This window comes from Zalophus californianus, chromosome X (genome assembly GCF_009762305.2).
Source record: "Zalophus californianus isolate mZalCal1 chromosome X, mZalCal1.pri.v2, whole genome shotgun sequence".
NCBI classification, from domain to species: Eukaryota; Metazoa; Chordata; class Mammalia; order Carnivora; family Otariidae; genus Zalophus; species Zalophus californianus.
Genome location: NC_045612.1, coordinates 45,788,701 through 45,810,025, shown reverse-complemented (window position 1 = coordinate 45,810,025; position 21,325 = coordinate 45,788,701). Strand labels below are relative to the sequence as shown.

The following is a 21,325-nucleotide window of genomic DNA, read 5'->3' as shown; positions in this document are numbered from 1 at the left end:
GTCATTATCTGTTTAGGTGCTGGGTCTCCAAGATTCAAGGGGAAGCTTGAACTAAATATGCATGGCATTGGGGTCTGTTTGAATCATTCATCATGGGTGGGCATTAACATAAATGTTGTTCCCTGTGGGAATTTCGACTTATGCAGTTCTAGATATCAAGAGACAGAAGATGTGGAATGTAGATATGGAATTGGACTGACAATGCCTGACATACAGTAAATACTCAATACACATTAATATGTTAATGAGATGTAAATGCAGGAATAGCAGAAAAGGAAACTATGCATACATTCTCTCAGTCCTTTTATAAACATGATTTTCAACAGAGTTGTGATCACTCAGTACATTTTTTTCATAATTTGCTTTGAGAAAAAAATTTCGTTTCTGTTTATTAAATATAGTATCTTTTCATTGGGAGAAAAGAACCCAAAGAAAATGGAGAAAGATGCCACCTGGTGATCAAAGTCAGAATTGAAAGTCAATTAAGAATAGCCAAATTATGGAAACAGCCCAAATGTCCATAGACAAATGAATGGATAAAGAAGATGTGGTATAAAGGGAGGCAAGATGGCAGAAGAGTAGGGGACCTCGTTTCATCTGCTCCCTTGAATTTAGCTAGATATCTGTCAAATCATTCTGAACACCTGTGAATTCAACCTGAAATGTAAGAAAAGAATTACTGAAATTCTACAAACAGAAAAGCATCCACTTTTTTCAAGGTAGGAGGTGCAGAGAAGTGAATCTCAGGGGATGTATATTGGAAGATAAATGCTGGGGGGAGGGAGCCTCTGTAAGCTGGCTCTCTATGAGCACAAAATCAGAAATTTTAGAAGTCTGCTCTAATGGGAGACATCCCTGCCTGAAAGGCACACAGGTGATGAAGTGGGGCAGAATCCTAGGTGGGACAGTGTGGCCTCAGGATCCCCGGGGTCACAGAAAGAACAGGGATGCCTGAGCCAGCAGAGTTCCCAAGCATTGGAGCGGAGAAGCAAGCTATGTATGGTCAGTGAGCACGGGAATGGGCTTTCAGCTCAGTTTGCCATAAACTATAAGCCTCGGCCTGACTGGGTGACCAATGTGTGGGAGCCCTGCAAGGAGCAGGCTGGCGGAGAGCCCTGTCCATCACCCAGGAGAATCAGCATGGGTGTGTACCACAGGAGTCTGCAGAGTTGGGCGCACACAAAAGTGAAGACTGCTTTTCCCTGAGGGGTTACTGAAGAGAGGGGACCGAGATCTTTCAGCTCTGGGGCTGGAGATCAGGGGCCGCCATTTTTATTTTCATCCTCTAAAGCAGTGCTGAAAGGCTTCAGGGAACAAAAGCCACATAGAGCCACCTGAAGCAGCTTACATTGAGCCTAGCCCCCTGGCAAGGGGTGGTGCAACTCTGCCAGGGCAAAGACACCTGAGAATCAGTGCAGCAGGCCCCTCCCCCAGAAGACCAGCTGGAATATCAGGTGATTATTAAGTTTACGAAGCACACAGAACTGCAAAACTCCAGTGCTAGGGGAAAATAGTGTATAGAATTTGAGGTTTATTCTCATGATCCTTTTATCTTTCAGTTTAAAATTTTCCTTTTCTTTTTTCTTTTTTTCCTTTTCAATTAGTTTCTTATTTTATCACTTCCTTGTTTTTAAGATTTTTTAACTTTACTTTTTACATTTACATTTTATAGATATATTCATTTTTGGCTTCCTTTCACTATATTCAATTTTATTTTTGTATATATATAAGTTTTGCTTTCTTTACAATTTTGAGATTTAGTGTCTTCTTTTTTAAAAGATTGATTGATTGATTGATTGATTGATTGATTTGACAGAAGAGAGAGAGCACAAGCAGGGGGAGTGGGAGAGGTAGAAGCAGGCTCCCCGCTGAGCAGGGAGCCTGATGCGGGGCTCAATCCCAGGACCCTGAGATCATGACCTGAGCCAAAGTCAGACGCTTAACCCACTGAGCAACTCAGGCACCCCGAGAGTTAGTGTCTTCTAACAAACAGATCAAAATACACCCAGGACCAAGTGGATCACCCTGTTTTGTACACCTGGGAGATTATAGTCTCTCCTTTTCCCCCTTTCTTTTCTTTTTTGGTTTCTGACCTCTTCAGATTTGTTTAGTGTGTATTTTCCTTGGGTCGTGGTTGATATTTTTCGCTCATTCATCCATTCTTCTCTGAGCAAAATGACTAGAGGGAGGAATTCACAACAAAAGAAAGAACCAGAGGTAATATACTCTGCCACAGATCTAATCAATATGGATATAACTAAAAATGTCAGAGCTGGAATTCAGGATAACAATTATGAAATTACTAGGTGGGCTTGAAAAAAACATAAAAGATGGTAGAGAATCTCTTAGTGCAGAAATAAAATCTAATGGGGCTGAAATTAAAAATACTTTAAGATGCAGTCCAAATTGGATGCTATAACAGCCAGGGTAAATGAAGCAGAAGAGAGAGTCAGTGACATAGAAGACAAGATGATGGAAAGGAAGGAAGCTGAGGAAAAGAGAGAAAAACAACTAATGGACCATGAAGGGAGGCTTCAAGAAATCAGCAATACTACAAAGTGAAACAATATTAGAATTATTGGGGTCCCAGAGGAAGAAGAAAGAGAGAGAGGGAAAGAAGGTATATTTGATCAAATCATAGCTGAGAACTTCCCTAATCTGGGGAAGGAAATAGGCATTCAAGTCCAAAAGGTAGAGAGAACCCCCCCTCAAAATCAATAAAAATAAATCAACACCCTGACATATAATAGTGAAGCTTGCAAATTTCAGAGATAAAGAGAAAATCCTAAAAGCAGCTCAGAACAAGAACTACTTAACCTACAAGGGTAGGAACATTAAACCATCAGCAGACCTATACATAGAGACCTAGCAGACCAGAAAGGGCTGGCATGATATATTCAGGGTAGTAAATGAAAAAAAACATGCAGCCAAGAATACTTTATCCAGCAAGGCTGTCCTTCAGAATGGAAGGAGAAATAAAGAGCTTCCAGGACAAAAAGAAACTAAAAGAATATGTGATCACTAAACCAGCCCTGCAAGAAATATTTGTGGGCATCTTGTAAGTGAAGAGACAGACCAAAAGTAACATAGACCAGAAAGAAACAATCTACAGAAACAGGGATTTTAGAGGTAATACAATGGCTAAATTCTTATCTTTCAATACTCACTCTGAGTGTAAAACAGCTAAATGCTCCAATCAAAAGACACAAGGTATCAGATTGGATAAAAAAGCAAGACCCATCCATATGCAGTCTACAAGAGACTCATTTTATTTTTTTTTAATTTTTTATTCTTATGTTAATCACCATACATTACATCATTAGTTTTTTGATGTGTTCCATGATTCATTGTTTGTGTATAACACCCAGTGCTCCATGCAGAACGTGCCCTCTTTAATACCCATCACCAGGCTAACCCATCCTCCCACCCCTTCCCCTCTAGAACCCTCAGTTTGTTTTTCAGAGTCCATTGTCTTACAAGAGACTCATTTTGACCTAAAGTCACCTCCAGATTGAAAGTGAGGGCATGGAGAACCATTTATCATGCTAATGGACATAAAAGAAAGCTGGGGTAGCAATCCTCATATCAGACAAATTAGATTTTAAACCAAAGACTGTAGTAAGGGATGAAGAGGGACACTATATCATACTTCAAGGGCCTACCCAACAAGAAGATCTAACAATTGTAAATATTTATTCTCCTAACTTGGGAGCAGCCAATTATATCAACCAATTAATAACCAAATTAAAGCAACACATTGATAATAATACAGTAATAGTAGGGTACTTCAACACCCCACTCATAGCAATGGACATATCATTTAAGCAGAAGATCAACAAGGGAACAAGGGCTTTGAATGGCACAGTGGACCAGGAAGACTTCACAGATATATACAGAGCATTGCATCCTAAAACAGCAGAATACACATTCTTCTCAAGTGCACTTGGAACATGCTCCAGAATAGATCACATAGTGGGTCACAAATCAGGTCTAAACCATTACCAAAAGACTGGGGTTATTCCCTGCATATTTTCAGACCACAATGCTTTGAAACTGGAACTCAATCACAAGAAGAAATTTGGAAGGAACTCAAGCACTTGGAGAAGAAAGAAAAATTAAGCAATTGATCGCATTTATAATTGCACCAAAAACCATAAAATACTTAGGAATAAACCTAATCAAAGACATAAAAGATCTGTACACTGAAACTACAAAACACTTATGAAAGAAATTGAAGAAGACACAAAGAAATGGAAAAATACTTCATGCTCATGGACTGGAAGAACAAATATTGTAAAAATGTCTATACTACCCAAAGCAAGCTACACATTCAATGCAATCCTTATCAAAATAACACCAGCATTTTTCACAGAGCTGGAAGAAACGATTTAAAATTCATATGGAACCAGTAAAGACCCTGAATAGCCAACATAATGTTGAAGAAGCAAAAGCAAAGTGGGAGGCATCACAATTCTGGACCTTAAGCTATATTACAAAGCAGTAATAATCATCAAGATACTATGGAACTGGCACAAAAACAGACACAGAATAGAGAATCTAGAAATGGACCCACAACTGTATAGTCAACTAATCTTCAACAAAGCAGGGATTATTGTCCAATGAAAAAAAGACAGTCTTTTCAACAATTGGTGTTGGGGAAATTGGAGAACTACATGCAGAAGCATGAAACTGGACCTCTTTCTTACACCATATACAAAAATAACGTCAGAATGGATGAAAGACTTAAATGTCAGGACCGGAAACCATCAAAATCCTAGAGGAGAACACAGGTAGCAACCTCTTTGACCTTGGGCACAGAACTTCTTACTACATCTCCAGAGGCAAGGGAAACATAAATGAAAATGCACTATTGGGACTTCATCAAGATAAAAAGCTACACAGTGAAGGAAACAATCAACAAAATTAAAAGGCAACTGAGATAATGGGAGAAGATATTTTCAAATGACATATCAGATAAAGGGCTAGTATCCAAAATTTATAAAAGAACTTGTCAAACTCAACACACAAAAAAAACAAATAATCCTGTTAAGAAATGTGCAGAAGGGATGAATAGACGCTTTTCCAAAGTAGATATCGAGATGGCTAACAGACATATGAAAAGATGCTCAACATCTCTCATCATCAGGGAAATACAAATCAAAACCACAATGGGATACCACCTCACATCTGTAAGAATGGCTAAAATTAACTCAGGAAACAATAGGTGTTGATGACAATGCGGAGAAAGGGTAACCCTCGTGAAGTGTTGGTGGGAATGCAAACTGGTGCAGCCACTCTGGAAAACAGTATGGAAGTTCCTCAAAAAGTTAAAAATAGAACCACCCTACGACCCAGCAGTTGCAGTGGTAGGTATTTATCCAAAGGATTAAAAATGCTGATTTGAAGGGGCACACGCACCCCTCTGTTTATAGCAGCACTATCAACAATAGCCAAATTATGGAAAGAGCCCAAATATCCATTGACTGATGAATGAATAAAGAAGAGATGGTGTGTGTGTGTGTGTGTGTGTGTGTGTGTAATGGAATATTGCTCAGCCATCAAAAAGAATGAAATCTTGCCATGTGCAACAACATGGATGAAACTAGAGTGAATATATAAGGAAAATAAGTCAGAGAAAGACAAATATCATATGATTTCACTCAGTGTGGAATTTAAGAAACAAAACAGATAAACATAGGGGAAGGAAAGGAAAAATAAGATAAAAACAGAGAGGGAGGCAAACCATAAGAGACTCTTAACCGTAGAGAACAAACTGAGGATTGCCGGAGGGGAGGTCGATGGGATAAATGGGTGATGAGCATTAAGGAGGGCACTTGTCGGGATGAGCACTGGTGTGTTGTATGTGAGTGATGAAACTGATTTCGCTCCTGAAACCAGTGCGGCACTGTATGTTAACTGACTTGAAATTAAATGAAACAAATTCCATGTATCTCTGGGTGGTGCCATGGAGCCAAGATCCAAACTTCCATCTGTCCCTTCCCTTGCTGAGCCCCCAGGTCTGAGACTGTCAGAGCTAAGATCCCAAATCTGGCTACCTGGTGGCATCCATCTCCACTTTTCTTTTTAGGAAAAGGAGTATGTTTTGCAAAGGATAACAAATGTCTGGGAATGGTTTGTTTAATATGATACCAGTTCTGTTTGGAAAACTCATTATGTATTTAAAAGTAGTTCTATTTGCTGTTGACCCCAGATCTTCATCCACCTTGTTCACTGATTTATCTCTTCCCTCATCAGTGTAGGCTGATGTGACTGTGGAGTTTCCCTCCTAGGGGACAAGGCATTCACCCTCCATTACCCCGCCGCTCCCCGGGCTGTCCTCCTCCCACCCCCTGGCTGTCATCCCCTGTCTATGACACAGGGCACAGCTGCCCAGACCCTGATCTGACCACCCCAGTCTCTCCGTCACCTGTCTGCCCTGTGTTGCCCGTTGCCAGCCTTAGCTGACTGCCAAGGCATACTACCACCACCTGGGGGTTCATCAGATTTAGACCCCCGCATAAATGTCTTTCCAGTCTTCTTGTAGACCTATCAGTTTTTTCAGACAGAATTAGAATCATTCTGTACATAGGTTCGTAAGTTGAAATTTCAGGAACTTTTTTTTTTTTGGTTCTTTGAATACTTATAGAGAAATTTGAATGAAGCGGTGCATTGGTGCCACCTCTTGATAGAAGCCTGAACTGCAGCTTGGACATGAGGGAGCTGGAAGGTGGGAGCGAGGGCCTGTGGCCCAATCCCGCAAAACAGAACTTGCTGGAAGTCTGGGTGGAAAAGCAGAGTACCCTAGGTGCAGGGATACTGACTAACTCCCTCTATGCTCAAGAGAAAGCGTATGTGGGCAGAAGAAAAAGATTATTTTCATTTTTATCTTTTGAGACCTCTAGATAAATAGCTAGAGACCCGTATTAGCAAAAAAGGGATCCGTTCAACTTACCATCTTTATAACACACTTTTGCTCTTATTATGATCATCTTTCCATGTAAATGCATTTCTAAGATGACATTTTAAATTACAACAAAATTTTTTTATCTTTATTATTTTACATCCTCTGGGTGTTTCATCCTATGGAAGGCACAAAGTTTAATTCACCAGTATCCTAGTGAAAGAAATTTTGTTTTCATCTTTACCATTTTTTCTATTATAAACAATACTATACTTAGAAACTTTGCTCATATATATGTAAGTACCTTTGTAAGCATCTCTTTATCAAGTTCCTGAAATTATTCTTTCTAAACTATGAAATCTAGAAAATTGTCTACTAACACAATATATTCAGAATACTATTACTAATGCACGTTCCTAACAATATGGTATGAGAGTTTCCATTTCTCCACGCTTTGGAAATAACATGAATCATCGCTAATCTGATAGGCGATAAATCATCTCTCATCAGTGTTTTCATTACAATTATTTTTTGAATGTTTGACTAGGGTTCCATCCTGTGGAAATGACATAACCAATCGTCACAACCCATGTTTTTTGGAATTCGGAGTGTTTCTTACATCCCTTATCATCAACACTGTGTTGATGCATCTTTTCAGTCTGTACTCTGCTAAAGGGCACAATTCAGGGTACAGTTCACGTGGATAAGGTGCACTGGAGAGCTGAATGTGTCCTCTTTGAGCCCAGCAAACTGTCGTGAGAGAATTCTAGTATTGTAATAACAGAACCTGGTTGGTGAATGAGTGCCGTGCGTGTGTGTGCGTGTGTGTGCGCGTGCACGTGTACCTGCTGAAAATTACATTTCCCTCTGTTTCCTTCTGGCCCTTCATGGTGTTGCTTCCCATTAGGTCGTCCTTCCTAAATCCAGGCCCAGAGCGAAACTAAGAAAGTATCAGGAGGGCAATCCATATAACCAATACTTTACTGCCATCCTTAACTATGTCCTGAAGAGAAACTTCTAACAGGGAAATTGTTGGTGCAAAGGGTGTGCACCTGTGTAGCCCTTTGAGAAGTCCTGCCACACTGACACCCAGAAAGATAGTTACAGTTTGTCCCCTCAAAGTGGAGTCACATGAGAAAGGCCGCAGAGCAGAGGGGAAAGTAGTAATGCTGAGGTTGTGTCACTCAGGCCAGGCCCTGGACTCTGTCCTGGACCAACTCTCCAGCCACCACCACAGTCGGAAGATGTGGAAGTAATAAATCACACTTTGCACACAAGAGCACCCTGAGGTGGCATGTGTGGGGGGAAGGTCATTGCTTGGGGGAACACAGGACATAGAATCAGCAGGCCTGAGATACAGTGAAAGTTTTATATAGATTCATTTTTATACAAAGCACATGCATCAAGACCTTTTTTATTTTATTTTTTAAAGATTTTTATTTATTTATTTGAGAGAGAGAGAGAAAGCATGAGCGGGGGGGTGGGCAGAGGGAAAAACAGGCACCCCACTGAGCAGGGAGTCCGATGCGGGACTCGATGCCAGGACCCTGGGATCATGATCTGAGCCAAAGGCAGATGCTTAACTGACTGAGCCACCCAGGTGCCCCAAGACCTTTTTTATTAAAAGGCTGGTGTTCACTGTGGTACAAGAGGAGACCAGGTCAACATCATATTTTAAACAACTTTATTGGAATATAATTTAGACAATAAAGTTCACGCATTTTAAGGGTACAGTTTAATGATTTTAATAAATGTATGGAGTTGTGCGGTCATCAGCATAAGTGAGCCTTAGGGATTTCCATCACCCCCAAAAGTCCATCCTGCTTGAATTCCATTAAATCTTGCACCCACCCTCAACCCAAGGAACCAGAGGTGTGTTTTCTGTCTCTATGGATTTGCCTGTTCTGGACATTTCATTAAAATGGAGTCATGCAAAATGTGGTTTTTTGCATATTTGGCTACTTCACATAATGTTCTTACGGTTCATGCATATTGTATCATGTGCCGGTAGTTCATTACTTTTTTTGAATGAATAATATTCTACTGCATGGATATACCACATTTCGTTTACCTACTCATCTTCTGATAGTCATTTGGGTTGTTTTCTACTTTTTGGCTATTATGAATGATGGTGATTTGTACATTTGTTTACAAGTTTTTATGTTGACCTGTGTTTTTATTTCTCTTGGGTATGCACCTAGGAGTGGAATTTATTGGTCATATGGTAACTGTTTAACTCTTGGAGGGACTGCCATACTATTTTCATGACCCTGATAGCCTTGAGGAATAAAGGCTTAGTCCTTTTTTATTTTCCTCTCATAATTAGATGAGGATTAGGGGTTTTCTGAAAGAATACCACAGAGTTGCAGAGCCCTTCTTGTCACAACCTACCTGGGAGGACATGATACCCACATAATGTCACTGGAGATGTTGCTATTCATTGCTGGGTTAAGGTGGTGTTTGCTGAATTTCTCTCTTTTCCATTTGCCTACTCTATTCTTTAGCAGTGAGGCATTAGGTTTGCCCTGCCCTATATATACATATAGGGAAAGAGGGAGGGAGGGAGGGAGGGAGGGAGGGAGGGAGGGGAGAGAGAGAGACAGAGAGAGATTGAGATTGGTTGATTATGAGGATTTAGCTCATGCCATTATGGAGAATAAGAAGTCCCATGAATTGGTGTCTGTTAGCTTGAGACCCAGGAAAGCTGATGATGTAGTTCCAGTCCAAGTCCAAAGGCCTGAAAACCAAGCACAGATGGTGTGAGTCCCCGTCTGAGGGCAGGAGAAAACCAATGCCGGGCTCAATGAGTCAGGAAGAGAGAGCAAATCCTCCCTTCATCCACCTTTTTGTTCTATTTAGGCCCATCCACCTTTTTGTTCTATTTAGGTGGATTGGGTGATGCCCACTCACATTGGGGAGGGTGATCTGGTGTACTCAATCTACCAATTCAAATGCTAATTGCATCCAGAAACACCCTCACAGAACACCCTGAAGTAATGTATAGCCAGATATCTGGGCATCCCATGGCCCAGTCAAGTTGACACATAATATAAGACATACACCTCGTGGAGGGAGCATATCCACATATACTATTTGAAATTATTAAATGAAGACACCTCTCACCCATCTCTTCATTAATTCAAACACTTACTTAATTAACATTGCTACATGTATATTTATTATATAGGCTGAGTTGTTTTACTGAATGGACACATCCCAAAAGAAAGTCCGGCACTATGGTTTCTGTTGTGAAGTGTAAGTATTTTGGCTTAAGATTCCAGAACATGCAAAGGAGTTCCCTATCACCACCAGTATGTTTCAGTACCGTCTCAGTCCATTCAGGCTGCTATAGCAAAAACCACAGCCTGGGTGGCTTATAATGATAGAAATTATTCTCATAATTCTGGAGGCTAGAAGTCCAAGTTCACAGTGACAGCATGGTTGGGTTCTAGTGAAGGCCCTCTTCTGGGTTGCAGACTGCCAACTTCTTGCTGTGTCCTCACCCGAGAGAAGGGGCAAGCAAGCTTTCTGGGGCCTTTTTAATAAGGGCTCGGCCCTCATGACCTGATCACCTCGCAAAGACCCCATTTCCTACTACCATCAGTCAGGGATTATGGTATACGCATTTGTGGGGGGACACAAACATCCAGATCATACCAAGCACTATTACATTGTGTAATTATGGCATATTAGAGAATGTTTTTAGATGAGATAGCTAGCCATGATATAGTATAAAACGACATTATAATTTTAGATGATTTCATTGCATACTTGGAATCCCTTGAGAAAAAAAAATGAAAACAAAAAAGATAAAGGTTATCGAAAGGACCACGAAAATTTATTGCTACCATTCAGTAAACCTATTAGCAAAATTCATTATGATGGAGCCAAAGTATGGGAGGTACAGAAAAATGTTTCCTTTATTTGAAAGCCCATTGTCTATAGCCCATGCTTCCCCATTATCTGACTCTGACTCTATGGAAGGTATTTTAAACTCTAGCTTTTAGGTAAATGATAGCATTGCAATATAATATTGGTCTAGACACAAGCAAATGAATTCTTTCTTAGAGAGGGAAATCTTTGTCTTCATTTGAACCTTCATTTCAACACTCATGATCTGGAAATGTGAGAAAGGTGGTTGTTGACCTTGTTAAGGTTAGTTTCAGTGGGAACATGGAGGCGGGCGGGGTGGGGGGGGGATACAGCCCTATTGGATGAGGGGCAAAGGCTGAGGCAAATATATAAGACTGTGTGTATTCTCAGTGGGAGAGCGTACTGGACTAGACAAAGCCAGGTAGAGACGGAACCAATGAGGACAACCAGCCCGGTTACAAAGGCCCTTGGTAGTTTTGCTCATCTGAGCCGAGTTGCATGGTGAGCAAACTTGGGCACCACTCTGCTGGTAGGTAACGGAACCAGGGCTCAAACCCAGATCTTCTTCATTCCAATGCACATAGTCCCAACCACTGAGATTTGGTGCTTTCCTCCTTTATAGGTGAGGCCAGCACAAGGGAAGGGACTTCACACATCCAGGGAAAGGGGCTTCTTGTGTGTGTGTAAGGAAGTGAGAAGAGAGGCAGATCCTAGATTGCCACAGCAAGTCAAGGCTGAGGCCCTGGTTGGAGTGAGTGAGGCGTATGGCTGTCTGCGCTCATACAGTGCACTATCTCACTGGGATTTCTACAGGGGAACGTTCGCCACAAATCAAGCTTTCAATCTTTTCTCTATTCAAGCTTAGTTTAGTGCTCAGTGTGTTACAGAATGAGTACATCATACTTTTGTTGGTAGAAAGTTAATTTCCTTTCCTCTGTGGATACTCATCCCTGCACTTTCCCTAGCTCCAGAAAATGGACTGGCTTGCCGACAGGATAAGGATTGCTTTGTATCCAGCCACATTTGCTGTGAGAAAGTAATGGGTGGTATTTAAACTGGGTCTTGGTAGATCAACGATTTAGGCACATTTAAGGCTTTCTTTAAAGATTCCTTACGAATATGTATGAAGGTCACTTAAATTTGGCTTAAATGTGTATAGTCTGGAATTTGCATTGCCTATAGGCAAACATGTTGTTATATAGACTTTAACTGTAATTTGCTTTAAGACAAAGTGCTTTGAGAAGCAAGGAATTATGTTCTCTGAATGTTTCTGTCAGGTTTTGCCTATCATATTCTTATAATAGTTCATTCATTTTCAAAGATAATACATTGCTTTCCTTCTTTGTTAGAAACAGTGTTTGTGTGATGCGGTTTAGGACAGTAGGAATGAAGACAAAAGAGTTGCCCCAAATAGCCACCGTAAATTTAGATTTTAAACAGTGTTCAAGTGTCAGGAAAGGAACCCCAAAAGTTAACTGGTTGTCAGGGGGTTGCGGAGTTGGTGGCTATTTATATTTTCCCCTCCATTCTTGAACGTATTTTCCGCACTGTCTAAACTGAGCGGGGATTCCTGTGATGGTCAGAAGCAAAGCCCATTAACAGTACACTCAGTGGGAAGAGTAAGGGCTTTGGGGTCGGAAAGATGTGAGTTCCAGCCTGGGCTCTGCCAATGATATATGGCAGGATGGGGCACTAAGCTTCCCAAGCCTCAGCCCCCCCCCCCCCCCCGCCATCCAGGGACTGAACAGAGGACCCTCCCTCACAGGGTCCTTGTGGGTGTTTGATGAAATCACAAAGGCAGCGTAGGTCACACAGGTGTTTTGGCCTCAGCCATGCCTGGGATGTGAGGCTCAGCTTTCTCATCTGTAAAGAGGGAAACACCATGTGGACCCTATAGTTATGCCAAGAGATTCAGTATTATTATGTAGATTAAAATATAAGTCAGTGTCATATTATGCACACAGTTAATAAGAATATTGAGAATGATTATATGTCACCAGAGTTTAATAGAGAATTTTGCTTGCTTCTTTAATTTTCCCTCTTTTCCAAGTTCATTTATATATTTTGGAAATAGATTTTCAACAGTATTCCGCAAAGTAAATCATTTAAAACTTCAAACCCGCAGTTGTACCTCTAGGAGGTTCTTGTAGTCCTTGCCATGGAATACCATGTTTGGTAAAGAGAGGAGACTCGTTTAGGAGTTCTCATGGGACCTTTTAGAGGAGGGAACATCAATCCATAGCCTACACAGCTTCTTTACAGTACCCGCCCCAGTTGTTCTCCATGGAACAACTCTGCGGTTCCACTGCTCAACTGGCCCATGTCCTGGGCATCCCTCTCAAAAGTGCAAGAGGTTGGGACATCTGGGTGGCTCAGTCGGTTAAACGTCGGCCTTCGCCTCAGGTCATGATCCCAGGGTCCTGGGTTTGAGTCCCGCTTCAGGCTCCCTGCTCGGAAGGGAGCCTGCTTCTCCCTCTGCCTGCCTCTCCTTCTGCTTGTGCTCAGGTTCTCTCTTTCTGACAAATAAATAAATAAAATCTTTTAAAAAAAAAGTGCAAGAGGTGAATCCTGGGGCGAAGCTTCAGATAGGACACTTGAAAGCTCTAGAGTCTTCAAGTGCATTGTAGGAAGCCACATAGCCTGTGAGACTTTTGGAACTCACTCTCATCGGACTCCTTGCAAATGAAAAAGTGTATCTGGGAATGGTGAGCTGGTGGGGTGACTAGACGTTTAAGGATGATCAAACCATTATCTGTGTCTGAGGAAACTTCCCACAGGAAGTGAGGTTTAAACTGAGACCCGAGGGAGGCTAACCAGGGAAACCGACCAGGGAAAGAGGGGAGCGGAGAGCTAATCTGAGACCCCAACCAGGTATCATGGTCAGGAAATACTCTAGGACTTGGTTTGTCCCTGAGGAAATCCTGTGTGGAAATCCACTAGCCGGCAGCTGGGCATCTCTGGAAAACTGTATGTACCTTCACAGCACAAGTGTAAAGTTACCTGAACCCTTTCTCTCTTTGCCCTGACCCCAGACCTGTAGTATCCACCAGTGTTCTCAGCGAGTGGGATACTAGCCCGATGTCTTACATCTGTGGAACGCTAGAGAAGAAAACTGCTGAGTAAAGGGGTTTGGCTATGATTTTCGTTTTACATACACTTTCACCACTCGCAATGCAAAAGAACGTTTGATAGGTGTTTGTTTCATTTTCTCAAATAATTGTTTTTTTGTTTGCTTTTTGTTTGTTTTGTTTTGTTTTTGTTTTCTGGAGAAAATTCAGAAATTGGTGGTCACTGCCATCTAGTGACCAGATCCAGAAGGGCGGCTCGGACCATCCTTTAGCAGGAAACCTTGGAAGGAGGGAGAGAAGAGCCCCATCACAGGGAATTTTCTGGAAGTTTATGTGACAAAGCATTAAGGGTGACTCGGACAGAGCCCGGGGACATTAAACCTCACGTCAGGAAGTTTTCTTCAGCCCCTCCACCAACGACTCTCAGAAATCTGCACATATGAGTCTGTGAAAGTGTGAAACATATAAACATGTATATGTATACGTGTAGACATATACATACACACACGTATAGACATATATATATATATACACATACACATGTATATGTAGTTGAGATGCATTCAAACATCTTTTTAAAGGTTTTATTTATTTATCTTGAGAGAGAGAGTGCGTGCTCTCAAGCCAGGGGAGGGGCAAAGGGAGAAGGAGAGAGAGAATCTCAAGCAGACTCTGTGCCGAGTGCCGAGTCCTACACGGGGCTCGATCTCAAGATCCTGAGATCATGACCTGAGCCGAAATCAAGAGTTGGATGCTCAGCTGACTGAGCCACCCAGGCACCCCAAACATTATTATCGTTTTTTCATTTATTCTGCAAATGTTTATTGAGTCCATACTATATGTATCAGACATATTTTAACTATGTTATCTTTGTTTAAAAGTGACTTCATTTCCAAAACTCATCTCACAGGGTAACTATATAAAATTGAAAAGAGCCAGTGATGTGCAAATGCACTTTTGATCGCATCGTTATTTATTCTGAAGCTGACTTGCAAATGTAACCGGTTACATGTGAATGTGAGACATTTACTTTTGCTTATTTACTGATATTGAGATACTCAGTTTATTAGGGACATGTTTATCAACTGAAATAGACTGATAACCTATTTTGAAGAAGTGTTGAGGGATAGTTGTTGAATATATATTGTCCAACAATTTATAAAAGAGGAAAAACTAGTATTTGCATGTTATAGCCAAAAAACCACAGTGTTCATAGAAATAGGTCTTTGTGAAGCTCTTTGAAGGAAAGAATAGGAAAGCAGATGAGAGCTAGCCACTAGAGATTGGGTTCCTGACTCCACTGTTGCCCCAATTTCACCACCCAAAATTATTTAGAATGTGTGCTTATGTTTACCTGCATTACTTTTGTAATGGAATTCCCAGCAAGGAATCTACTACAGTCTTATATAATTTTACCTCGTCATTTTTCTGATTTCAAAATTAATATATTTGTCCTGAAAACAAATGCGGTGCAGAATGAGTACTTGTTAGGGAATTTTTTTCTTGTATATCTCCTTCATCCTGATATACATACAGCAAGATGCCCATCATTCATAATTAAATTTGTATTTTCCAGTCATATTTTTGTGTGTAGATAATTTGTATTTTCCAGCTATATTTTTGTGTATAGAGTACTATAGAGGTAGAGTTGCATGAACATATATAGTTCTTCAAAATTTGGATTACAATACATATACTGTTCTTCAGTATGCTTTATACATGCATACACAGACATATACAGATATAATTTGTTTTATACTTTATTATTATTATTTTTAAAGATTTTATTTATTTATTTGACAGAGAGAGACACAGCGAGAGAGGGAACACAAGCAGGGGGAGTGGGAGAGGGAGAAGCAGGCTTCCCGTGGAGCAGGGAGCCCGATGCAGGGCTCGATCCCGGGACCATGACCCGAGCCGAAGGCAGACGCTTAACAACTGAGTCACCCGGGCGCCCCTATACTTTATTATTTTTTTTAAAGTAAGCTCTATGCCCAACGTGGGGCTTGAGCTCATGACCCTGAGATCAAGAGTCACATGCTCTACCGACTGAGCCAGACAGGCGTCCCATGTTTTTATACTTTAATATTTATATGTTTGACTGTGATGCATAGTTTAAATTACTTTCACTGTGGATTTTGAACTACACTCTTCTAGGTACTCGGATTTATTTACATATGATAATAACATTTTTTTTTTATAAAATGTTCCAAATATTGTCCCAATAATTCACATTTCTTTACATTTAACGTTTTTGCTCGGGATAGACAAAGTCTTTCTATAACTTCCCTTTAATTTTTCTAATTACATTTGTAACGTGGTTAACGTGTTTCCAGGGCCACATATCTAGTTTTAAATTTCTCTGGTGTGTATGTCATGCCCACTGGGTTCTCAAACAACCCACCGTCCTGATGGTGAAGGTGATCGTGGAGATGCAGTGCCGGCCCTTGCACCTAGAGGCCTGCATATAGGGCCCCATCGACTGGCCTGTCTGAAGCCAGGTGTGTGGCCTAGGCAGACGCACAGGGAAAATGACCTCCATGGCAGGGATGAAATCATCATTTACAGAGTTACTTTAAGCCGGAGGCACATTACATATCTCCTTGAAGCCAAGCAAGTGTTCAAGTATCATCCCTATTTTTCACAAATGTAGAATTAGATATAAAGCTTTTCCCACTGTGTCCTGACGCCTTTAAGGCTTTGAATGACTGAATCCCCATGGGCGCTGGTAATTGATGAAACCCTGTGTGTTATTCACTTTTGCTATATTATTTTTAAAACAAAGTCAACAAAAATTTAAAACCAATTTGTGTGCCGTCAAAATAAAAAATGAAAAGCTGGGAGTAAATATGTGCAAACATTATTTTTTTTTTAATTTTTTATTGTTATGTTAATCACCATATATTACATCATTAGTTTTTGGTGCAGTGTTCCATGATTCATTGTTTGTTCATAACACCCAGTGCTCCATGCAGAACGTGCCCTCCTCAATACCCATCACCAGGCTAACCCATCCCCCCACCCCCCCTCCCCTCTAGAACCCCCAGTTTGTTTTTCAGAGTCCATCATCTCTCATGGTTCGTTTTCCCCTCTGACATACTCCCCTTTTCTTCCTCTCCTGTTATCTTCTTTTTCTTTTTTCTTAAAATATGTTGCGTTATTTGTTTCAGAAGTACAGATCTGTGATTCAACAGTCTTTGTGCAAACATTATTACAGACCTTGTGCTAATATGCGTGAACATAAAGGACTGTTGCTAACCAGTTGATAGAGAAAAAGAGCCCAAAGATAGGAATAAATAATTCACTGAGAACGCAAAATGCTTCTCTAAGAAACACTGGAGAGATGCCAAACCGCGTTAGCTGAAGAAATGAAAATCTGGAGAAGTCAGAAGAAGTGAAAAAGCCAATTTGCATAAAACTACTTATGTGATTGATAATTTCAAAATAATACATGTACATATGGAACACTTGTGTTTTAAGGTAAGTATTCACCTTACCTAAAGAGAATACATCTGGAAAATGAGCACCAATCTATTTAGAGTGGGTACCTGTGGGTCACAGAGAGGGGATCATTGAGCTGGAAGGTACAGAATAATTTCATCTTCTAAATGTATATTTGTAGGGTTTAATATTTTGACATCAGGTAAGTTTGTTGAAAGAAACACTTAAAATATCTCATAACTAACGGACAAAAAAGTTCACATATATTTTTACCAGTTTATAAAAGCGTTCACCTGTTTTATAAAACTTTTTAATAAAGGTTTTATAAAATTTAAACAACTTCCGCTCCTGACGTGGACAGTTTATCTGTGTATGTGTGTGTGTCTTACACTTCCCTCACGCCAAATGTTCACGCCCTCTCGTGTGCAGATTTCCTTTTAGCTCACTCGGGCTGGACTTGCCCTGTCAGGGCATAGAGACTCAGGAAAGAATTGCTGGCAGGGGGTGGGAAATTGCAGAGAGTTCTGGCTGAAGCACCAGAGCCCAGGCCTTTTCCTCCCTCCCTTTCTTTGACAGCGCCCCTGTGCCAAGACTTTCAGAGCTACAATTCTGGATCTGACCACCAGAGGGCATCTATCCACAGTGACTACATTTCTTTCTTTCTTTCTTTCTTTCTTTTTTAAAGATTTTATTTATTTATTTGCTAGAGAGAGACACATTTCTAAAGGAAAAACCATGCTTCTTTTTCCTACTCTCCTCGTAGTGACCCACCAACTGTTTGCTGTTTCCCTTACACTTCCCAGCTGTTTTGTGTGTAACCTCTTTGGAATGTGCTGGAGTTATTTCCTGCCACGTGGCTATTTCCAAATGTTTCTGTTACTTTACCCTTATTTCAGACCTCATATACGGTTGTCCCTTGAACAACATGGAGGTTAGGGGCACCGACTTCAGCTGGGTGGAAAATCCATCTATAACTTTGGACTCTCCAAAAACTTAGCTGCTAATAGCTTACTGTTGACTGGAAGCCTTACCGATAACATAACCAGTCGATTAACACATATTTTGTATGTCATATGTATTATATACTGTATTCTTACAAGAAAGTAAGCTAGAGAAAAGAAAATGTTATGAAGAAAAGCATAAGGAAGAGAAAATACATTTACAGTCGCGTACGGTAAAAAAAAAAAAAAAAAAAAATCCGCTTATAAATGGACCTGTGTGGTTCAAACCCTACTTTAGATGCCAGATGCCAGGCTCAAGGGTCAACTGTATTGCAGGAAGCGTTCATTACAGCTATGCATAGCGGTGTCATCCTATCTCATGGAGCTCAGTTCCAGTCTCTGTTTCTCTAAGTAGTATCTGAATGACCCCAGAGAAACTCCTGTATCTAAGACCCAGCAACCTCAGAGAAGGCAAGGAGCTGGTGACTATGTAATCAGGGTCCCTTTTTGAGGAAAAATGAAGGAACACCATGTTATACAGTAGGCCGCAGAATCTCCTGGATTTGCAGCTACAAGTACCTGGGTCCCAGGCCTCCTGACTCTAGTCAGCCTCCTGTGGGAGAGTGGCGCAGTTGGAAATGGCTCCTGGGGCATTAGGCTGGTCACAAAACTCAGGGGGAAGTCACATTTTGTTTTTTGTTTGTTTTTTCTTTGTTTTGCCTTTTGCTTTTGTTTTTTTCCGGCTGCCAGGGCTCTCCTCTCTATGCCCTTGAGAAAGGGTTTTCCTATTAGGACTCCATCTTGTTTGTGTGGCCCTGACAAAGTGGTTTGAGGTCTGCTCTTGCCTTCCTCAGCAGCCCTCCTGGATCTTCTCGAAACCTCCAGCTGCAGACCCCACAGATTCACCTCATGAGCACCCTGCGAGGACACTGGTGATGGGTCACTGCCTGCAGGTCACCCCATAGGTGGGTTGGTCAGTGCTGGTCCTCAGTCTCAGGACCCCCCGGCCAGGAAGGCTCTGGGACCCCTCTCCAAGCCATTCCAACAAGACACCCAGCAGGCCCCCTTTAGGTGGGGTGTGGCAAGTGCCCAGGCTGAGTGTTTTCCCTTCTCCTGAGGACATGACCCCAATGGGCCGTAGCACACCTACCCTAGTTCTACATGGAAAACCTGTCCTCCTGCGGCTATGGTCATGACTGAGGTGCAATCTTCTCCTCGGCATATTCATCATGCTTTCTATTAACTATATTTTATGATGCTTTGACAAAATAGGGGCCTTGTGGACCTGGTGAAGGGACTGCCTCTCCGAAAGTGAGCTAATTCCTTGAGATAGCAATCAACGGTTTTGATATGCAAACCAACCAATCCAGAGTCCACACCTCCCACCACCTCCTTTATCAAATTCTCATATCCCAGTTCAATATTCTCTTTGCCCCAAATCACCCCAAGTTCAGATACTGGACAACTAGGGGCCACCCCTCTAGCCCAGAGTCTACCAAAATTGTTCAAACTTCAGTCCAAAGCTTTACTCAGCATCCTGATCCTGCCTCTCCCAATCCTTCCCATAAAGCCAGAAAAACGACTCTGGCTCATGTTTTCCCCTCATTCTGTCTGCCTCCTGACCAATGCAGGTGTTTCCTTATGTGGCCCCAAGTGGGTCATGGCAGGTACCCTCCCCTTGGGAGCTGTAGGTCATAAACTCCTCTTTCAAGGACGCTGTCTCCATGTCTATCATCTTACCATACCTGAGTCAAGCAAATCTCAGGTATGTTTTAAGACATCTAGTTGAAGGGAAAGGCCTGAGTCATGTGCTCCTCTCAGGTCAGGGGTTTGGTACGTGGAGAGAGTCCTTTGGAGCTGGAGGTGGGCGTTGTTGGAAATTAACATTCTTGGGAATCATGCAAAGGTAAGAGAGGGGCAGAGAACCCAACATTACCTTTGAATCTTCACACCAACCATTCAGGCTAGATTGTATTAGGTTCATGGAAGTTCATCAAGGCTTCCCTTATGGCCCAGCATGTGACTTATTCTACAGTGTTCCATGTGTAATTGTTATGTGCATTGTTCCATGTCAATTAAGTAAATAAATTTGTTAGTAGCGTTTATTTTTTAAAATACAGAATGCTTCGCAAATTTGCGCGTCGTCCTTGCACAGGGGCCATGCTAATCTTCTTTGTATCGTTCCAATTTTAGTATATGTGCTGCTGAAGCGAGGACTTGTTACTAACATCGTTTAAATCTAATTCATCTAACTGAATTTCCGTTTGCCTGTTTTAAGCTATCACTCAGTGAGATGTGTTAAAATTTCCAGTTGTGATAGTGAATCTGTCCACATCTTCATTTACTTCTGCCAGTTTTAGCTTTTAATATCTTGTATGCAATTCCAGTGTATGGGTTTCCCCCCCACACACATTCAAGCAAGTCTCCTACACAAGCTGGGTGTCCTATAATTTAACTCAATTTTGACACTATCTACCCGGAGATAGCATCAGATTCCACAGGTTGAGGGCTCAGTCCCACATGACTGCCCTCTACCTTAGATGCTAGATGCCAGGCTCAAGTCCAAGTTGTTACTTGTGCTTCTGACTGACTGGCTATAAGTCAGAGGTTCCCACATCCCCTTCCTTGGGTTCGATTAATTTGCCAGGGTGGCTCACAGAACTCAGGAAACCCGTTTCCTCACTAGATTACTGGTTTTTTACAAAGGATATTAAAGAACAGGAATCAACATCCAGATGAAGAGATACATGGAGTGAGGCCCCAAACGCAGAGGCTTCTGCCCTCATGGAGTTTGGGGCATGGCACATGGATGTATTCTGGTTTACCAACCTGGAAGCTCTGAACACAGTCCTTTGTTGTTGTTGTTTTTTCCCCAGACATTAGTAGTCTATTGTTTCTTTAGCCCAAACACATTCAAAATGGAAACTCAAAGAATACTCTTCCACCTGAAACAATTAAACCAGATTCTACTAGCATATAATGTTGAACACAATACAGCAATAAAGATGGTAATCCATTGTCTTCCATACCTACTAAAGCCAAGATGGTAAAGCCAATTTGGTTGCAATAGTGTCATAAGGATAGAATATTACCATAAAAAA

The 21,325-nt window shown here is 41.4% G+C and overlaps 1 non-coding gene across 1 annotated transcript; it reads right to left on the bottom strand.

The window, feature by feature from the left end:
• Nucleotides 1-20,334: 20,334 nt before the first annotated feature.
• On the bottom strand, nucleotides 20,335-20,441 carry LOC113931606. Its single transcript, XR_003522773.1, has one exon. It is a non-coding gene; the product is annotated as a U6 spliceosomal RNA (small nuclear RNA).
• Nucleotides 20,442-21,325: the final 884 nt, after the last annotated feature.